This window comes from Gorilla gorilla, chromosome 21, assembly GCF_029281585.2.
Source record: "Gorilla gorilla gorilla isolate KB3781 chromosome 21, NHGRI_mGorGor1-v2.1_pri, whole genome shotgun sequence".
NCBI classification, from domain to species: domain Eukaryota; kingdom Metazoa; phylum Chordata; class Mammalia; order Primates; family Hominidae; genus Gorilla; species Gorilla gorilla.
Window position 1 is genome coordinate 17,231,065 of NC_073245.2, and position 7,759 is coordinate 17,238,823.

At 36.6% G+C, this 7,759-nt stretch overlaps 1 long non-coding RNA gene across 1 annotated transcript; it reads right to left on the reverse strand.

Annotated features, from left to right (window-relative positions):
- Window positions 1–1,723: 1,723 nt before the first annotated feature.
- LOC109024347 (uncharacterized) lies at window positions 1,724–7,083 on the reverse strand. The gene is made up of 2 exons (XR_002003833.4): window positions 7,010–7,083; window positions 1,724–3,392 (listed from the first exon to the last, which is right to left on the reverse strand). It is a non-coding gene; the product is annotated as an uncharacterized lncRNA (long non-coding RNA).
- Window positions 7,084–7,759: the final 676 nt, after the last annotated feature.

Genomic DNA, 7,759 nt, shown 5'->3' on the forward strand with positions numbered 1-7,759 from the left:
CTAATACTATGCTGACTGTAAGTGTTAAAGCAAGCATCTTTGTCTTGTTCCTGATCTTAGAAGTAAAGTTTTCAGTTCTTCCACACTGAGTGTGATGTTGGTTGTAGGTTTTTCATATGTGGTCTTTATTTTGTTGAAGTATTTTCCTTTGTTCTCATTTTGTTGAGTGTTTTTATCATGAGGGATATTGAAATGTATAAAATGCTTTTTCTGTGTCTATTGATAGTCTCATGCTTCACCCTTTTATTCTGTTAATGTGGCATATTACAATAATTTATTGTCATATGCTGAACCATCCTGTATCTCAATACATTTCACTTGGTTATGTTGTATAATCACTTTAATATGCTGCTGAATTCAGTTTTCTAGGATTTTACTGAGGATTTTTACATAAATGTTTATAACATATATCTTATAATGTCTTTGTCTGGCTTTGGTATCAGGGTAGTCCTGGCCTCATAGAATGAGTTAGAAAGTGTTCCCTCTTCTTTAGAAGAGTTTGGAGAGAACTGTTGTGATTTCTTCTTTAAGTATTTGGTAGAATTCACCAGTGAAGCCTAGGTCTAGGGTTTTTCTTTGTCAAAAAGTTTTTGATTGTTAATTCAGCACCTGCCCCCCGCCCCCCACCGCCCCGCACAACTAGTTAGATGTATTTGGATTTTCTATCTCTTTATAATTTATTCTTGGTATATTTATATGAATTTCACATTTTGTCTAGATTAGCCAATTTGTTGACATACAATTGTTCCTAATACTCTCTTATATAGATTTGGTAATTATATCCCTACTTTCATTTCTGCCTTTAGTTACTTGAGAGTAAACATGACACTTTATAAAAATATTTAGCCAGATAGGATATTAGACAGGACAAGAGAATGGAAGGGAAAAATAAGACACATTTAGTTCTGAATTTTTGTCTGCTCTCAGGCTAAATAGGTGATGAGCATCCCCAACACCTATATCCAGGTACATGTCCCCAAACAGGAATCTTCAAACCCAAAAGTGAGATGGATCAGAGGCTAGTGTTGTTCATGGTCTGTGTGTTACTGTGGTCAGCTTTTGTCACTGAAATATTGTGACTTGAAATCATGGTTTTTTCCCTCCAGTATTATCTTCTCAAGTATTTTGAAGGCAACTTATATGGTTGAGACAACCCATGAGGTCCCCTGGATAGATTACTGGTAATTTTTGAAAGAGGAAAACATGAAGGAGACTTCAGTTTTTCCTTTTTTTCTCCATAGATTCCCATTTTTATTTCCTGTTTGTATTTCACAGAGCACTAAGAAGGCATCAGTGAAACGCCTAATAAATACCTAGTATTTCTCAAAATCAAAAGTTTCACAACTCAGCACTCCAAGAAGTCTGATTTCATTGCTTGTTTATATGTTTTTCTCCCTTTTACCTTAACCAAAGCTGCCTTTTGCCAAATTTGAATGAAATTTGCCCCTCATAGGATTTCAGCTTGAAACTGAATTAAGAAGCCGGAAGGACTTAAAATAAGCATGTGTTTTAAATGCTACACAATATATCTATTTTTTTAAGTGGAAGTTTCATAGTATTTAAAGCCAGGTATATAAAACAAATTGCAACACATTTCCTCAAGCAACCACTTAGAGATCATACCAAATGAACTTAAAAAATATGTTTAATGAGTAACATGGAATGTGCTTAAATGATGCAATTTATCAGATTTTTTTTTCAGATAAACTTTCTACCAGCTTCCTCCAGTACAAAACACTTTTTATTTTCTTTTTAAAGCACCAAACTTTATTCCCTTCCCCGCCACCTCCCTTTTTTTTTTTTTTTTTTTTAAGCTCTTTCAGGTGGTGGAAGGTCTGAGGATCATTTGCACTAATTATTTTTAGTTCTTCCTCACATAACACCTGAAGAGGACATTCTATTTATGGGAACCAAATTACTTAAAAATATTTCCAAGCTCTTTAAGCAGAGGTCAGTACACACATTAGCTGGGGGCAAAAGGAATATTCAAGCCTAGGCATCCCTTTTGAATTCACAGCTGGGATTTATGCAGCTCCATGCTGTTGGCCTGGTCCCCTTGGTTACCCTCCACCTTGCTCATAATATCCAGACAGCATGTCAGGGCCCATCTCATCTCCACATATCAATAGATGTTTGTGGAGGATCAGCTGTTCCCATGGTACCTGGGCTCCGGGATTTGCATTGGAATGTGCTGTGTTTCCCAGACTCTAGGTTCTCAGCAACTGCTCATATACCATCTCGAGTCTCTGCACCTACTGAGTCTTTCCAGGATTTTGTGTTGCTGCACTGACAATTTTCACACTCTTGGGTCCTAACCCCCGATTACAAGCTGTGGGGATTAAGAAATTCCTCCCTGAGACCTGGTTGCACTTGCCTTAATTGCCCATTTGTTCTTCTCTGGGTTGATTTTTATTTTTCCTCCCCTTTAGGGTAATTTTGAAAGAAGCTCTAGTTATTATTTTCCTCATTCTAAATAATTGTGATAAAACTTTTGAAACTGCACTACTTCTGCTGGAGAAAAGATAGAACTTTATTATCTTGCAGGAAAAGACCACCTTGCATGCTTTTCATCTTATTTTCTTGACTAGGGGTTTAATATCATTTAAAAATCCCAGACTGGATCGCCATGATCTCATGTAACAGTAAATATAGTGTAGAAATATTTTTGAATACAATGATGGATACAATGTAAATAATACGACATTTGAAACAAGCATTTTATTAAAATAAAAACGCTTACCTGGAACCATGAATACACTTTTGAGATGGTTACTTATCTAAGAAATATTTAACTCCTCAATTTAAAAAATATGTATATTGTGTGATAGCGCTTCGGTTTAAGTCTGAAATATGAATTTAAAAAAGAAGAATAAAGAAGAAAATTTGGGAAAAAAAGACGTAGATTTAATATAATTAGCATGGGAATTGCTGAAAATAGAGATTCCCAATTTGGACCCTTGGTAGAGTTAATTTACTAGACAGGAAAGAAGAAGACAAAAATAAAATAAAACAAAAAACTGAGATGCCCGGAAACATTTAAATTTTAGATAAAAATAATTTTTAAGTGTTTGTTCTAAATATTATGGAACATACTTGTATTTTTTTTCACTGTTTATGCAGAATCCAAATTTAATTCGGTATCTTGTATTTTATCTGTCAGTTTTAATCACTAGAGACTTCAGTTCAGTCCTGGTGGGTGGGGGCCAAAACTGGTGTACTTTTTATAAGCTAAACTCTGCATGAATTCTAATGAGAAGTCAGGTTAGAAAACCACTAGCTTATTGTTTCAAAACGGAAGACACACGCACGCACGCGCACGTGCGCGCACACACACGCACACTTACAACAGACACAATGGTGATCCCAAAGTCTGTGCTCCTGGTAGATTCATTCTGCAAATGAAAAAAAATATATTATCTGAAGTAAAGAGAGGAATCAAAATTCACCTGATTTTGCCATGGGGATCCTGGTACAGGTGGCAAAATACTCACGCATTTTCCAAATTACAGAATGTGCTACAGACTGACAGAGTTATTCTCCTCATCATCATCATTGTTTTGGCTGGCTACGTTAAAATTTTGTTGTCAAACATTGTTGGTTACCATTGGATATTCTTGTTAACTTTTATGATTGATAGTGAGTTACCATGAGGTTACAAGTAAAACCCAACATATTATATGTAGTCAACTAGCTTTTAAAAACAGAATACAAGAGAACACACAGCAATTAATTTAACCTTAACATAAATTAGTTGATTAATTGATTCACTATATATCTATTAAGTGCTTGGTATGTTGCAAAGCTGGGGATAAATTACAAATTAGATAGAGCCCCAACTCTCCAGGCACTTAATGGTTTAGAATCACAAGAGTTTCCTGCAGGACTTTAAGTCTCACATGACATGTTGATTATCATAGAATTTTATATACGAAATGCCAGAGTAGCAGAACACCTGGTATAAAGAAGCTTTCTCATTAAAAAAAAAGAAGAAGAAGAAAAGAAAAAAAATACTCTACATTTTAAAATGTAGCAGGCTTATTATAAAGCTTCATAAAGGAGAAATCCTTTTATGCACTTTCGAGGCTGCATGGTTTGGGAAAAGGAAGATTACTTTAAAGTTCTTTGTAATTACTGGATTTATTTAATGAAGAACTAGTTACAGCATTTAGTACTACATAACATGTTTTTGTTGGTCATTATCATATAAAACTTTTTCTAGATTCTTTTTTTCTGTTGGAGTATCCATTGTAAGCATTGTAATATGGAAGGGCTGTGCTACATTATGTGAGTCACACTCATCGGGACAGGTGGGGGAACTGCAGGCTCCTTGGTGTAGAAGATCCAGCTCAGTGTGCAGCCATTTCAGGAAGACTTTTCTGACCACCCATTTTGAGCTCTCCTTTTTTGAACATCCATACTACTTCTCACCGGACTAGCTACTTTAATGTTCCAAAAATCTCTTATTGACGTTAAAGTCTGGCAGTTCAGAATAATATTTGGGAGTGAGGAGGAGCAAGTACCACATTATAGTCATGTTTTGAATTTCCCAGAGAGCCTCCCTCATCTAGATGTGGCCCCTGAGTCTTCTATCACCTGAGTGTTTGACCTGGATGTCACTTTGAAGATCATAACACAGAAGTAAGCCTTGTGGAAGCAAGTGCCTTTCACACACCATGGGTGTGCCCTGAGAAACAGAATACAAGGTAAAACCTCAATGTGCCAGGATGAGTGAGGATTTAGGGGTAATTATTCTTTCTGGTTCACTGGAAAATGTCTTTCTGAAAATTAAATCTATTACTATATGAAAGTTGCTTTGCTTAGTATTCTGGCTTGTACAAAGAAGACTAAAGCGGAGCACCTGCTCTCAAAGATCAGATAATTCAGGTGAGGAGTTAAGGCAAATGTGAATGAAAATTTAACTAACAAGAGAGTTAATTAGGCAGCATGGGAAGGCGATGTCTTTTCTGAAAAAGAGATATTGAAGGTTAGCTTCCCATTTTCTACAGCAGCTTATTTCCCTGCACTGATAAATAAGAAATGGTAAATATAATTGGGTCATTCTTTCAATATAATATCCTGTGGCGTATTAGGTCAATAATATCAATAATAATAACAGCCACTTATAGAGTGCTTAATACTTCTCAGTTTAATAATAACTTTCGTAAGTTAACAATTTAATCCTCCAAACAGTCCAGTGAGCCAGGAGCTATTACCCCCATCTTTTGGGAAAAGAAAGGTTAAATAACTTGCCCAAGTTTACACAGCCATTAGGTAGCTGAGCCAAGCTGGCTCCAAAGCCCATGCTTAATAATGATTTCATTCTGCCTTCTTTGCTTCTGTGTATCAACTGTTATTGTGCCTTCTAAAAATATAAATTCCAGAAAATTTTACCTCTTCTTTTGTCTCTTTATGCTACAGTCAATTGAAAGGAAAAACATCTGGTGAGTAGAAGGTTCTTACAAGAAACACTCTGTTTCTAGGTAATTGAAGTTTTATGTCAGTGAGGCTGAGAGAGTACCTAGGCAAGGTCAGTTTATATGAGATGGAAGCAAAAGCCAAACAAACTTTAATGTCGCCTGACAGTCCGTGGGCAACAGAAGAGGTTTTCTGAGATATCAGAAGAAAGTACAGCTTCGTGGAGGAAACAGAAAAAAGTACAGCTTCGTGGAGGAAAATGCACAATCTTACTAGGAAAGAGGCATTTCTCTGTGAAGACTCAATATGATTTCTGTGTGGAGGAATTATACTGTTAATAACAAATAGGGGAAGCAGTGAGCTGTCTCCGGCTTTGTAACATCTGTTATAACTGCACCTGCCTCAAAGATTTCCTGGTTCCTATTCCCAAGAGAAAGTCAGTCAGCAGGAAATGAGGCAAGTGCACAATGACTTTACGGGAAAAAGATGGCTTTTGACTTCTCCTTGGGCTTAATTCCTGACAATATTGCATATTCCCCTTGTTGTTGATAGTACTTTACAAGGCAGTGGTTTGTAAAGTGAAAGATGGGAAGGAAGAAAGGGACCTATGCTTGGAAACAGTTTTTATGGAACATAGGAATGTCATAGGGCACGGGTCAATTGGGTGACATCAATACATCTGGCTGTTAGTCCTTGCTCTGACTGAATGGGTAATACACGGAAACAAAACATATTCCTACTCACCACAACAATTCAAAGGCTCACACCTGTGTCTCCTTTCGTTCTCTGATGTAGTGATTCTTAGATTCCCAAACTTTAGAGTGAATCAGGATCACCTGGACGACTTGTTTAACCACACATTGCAGGACCTGATGTAGTTTCTAACACAATGTGTCTGATGTGGTACCTAGGAATCTGTATTTCTGCAAGTCCCTAGGTGAGGCTGAGGTTGCTGGTCTGGGGATTACATTTGAGAATTATTGCTGTGATTGATTTAAACAGAAATCTCCCATTCTTATTATTCTTGGGCCTCTCTCTCATCAGGATGATCCAGTTCCCAGGGATTTTCACCATTTCTTCCTATCAGTACGATTGAGCAGAATCTGCCCCTCACTTCTCCACCGAAGTCCCAGCAGCAGCCTCAGCATTTATCTCCAACTTGGATGAAATTAATTAAGTTACATTCAAGGGGTTCCAGAGAGAAGTTGAGTGCATGTAGCCTGCCTAAGCTAGTACAATGGAGCAGGCATTTCCCCAAAGGCCTCACTATATTGGATGGACATCATGTTTTACATCAATTTTCCTGGAGTAAATCTGCTGCAGATGAAATGCTAACATTGTCCACTGTTAGTATATGAAGCCTTGGGGAAGGACATTAGCTCCCCCTTATCCTTGATTTTGTTTCTTACACTCGCAGTTACCCACACTCAACTGTGGTCTGAAAATATTATGACCTTTGTGAAAAAGTTCACAAATAACAATTTATAAGTTTTAGATGGCACACTGTTCTGAGTAGCATGATTCCTGCTTCCATCTCACCCCTAATGTGACTCATTCCTTTGTCCAGCATATCTATGGGGTATATGTTCCCCACCTGTTAGTGCTGGACATCATCTGCTCCTGACATCCAATCAACATCAACATGGCTTGACGATCCAGGATCACCCGAAGCAAATGGTCCTCCGACTGGAGAATCTTCAGAAAGTCAACTGTAGCCTAACGCTGTGTCACAATGCCTATGTCATTCACCTCACTTCATCGCATCACGTAGGCATTTTATCATCTCATACCATTACAACAAGACGAAGGGGAAGTACAGTACATGAAGATATTTTGAAAGAGAAAGACCACATTCACGAAACGTTTATTACATTATATTGTTGCAATTTTCTATTTTATTACCAGTTATGATTGTTAATCCTTTGTGCCTAATTTATAATTTTTTTAATGGTTAAGTATATATAGGAACAAGCATACCATATATAGGGTTCAGTACTATCCTTAGTTTTAGGGATCCACTGGGGATAAGGGGGAACTACTGTACCTAACCTTATGCTTACGTGAAGAGCTCCTAAAGTCACTTGCACACAGAAGCTATTTAAAAATAGTTGTTACAATTAGGAACCCCCTGGAATATAATATGTGTGGCATCACTTAAAGAAGTAAAAAGAAAGAGGATAATTTTTATTTCCCTTTATATTTAGTAAAATATTTCTCTACAATATTATAATTATAATATTTACAGCAAAATTACATTAATAATTTTCACATAATTTTAAAAAGTGAAATATCTACATGTAAGGCAATACAATATTATGATTATTTAAATATTTAAGCAAAATAT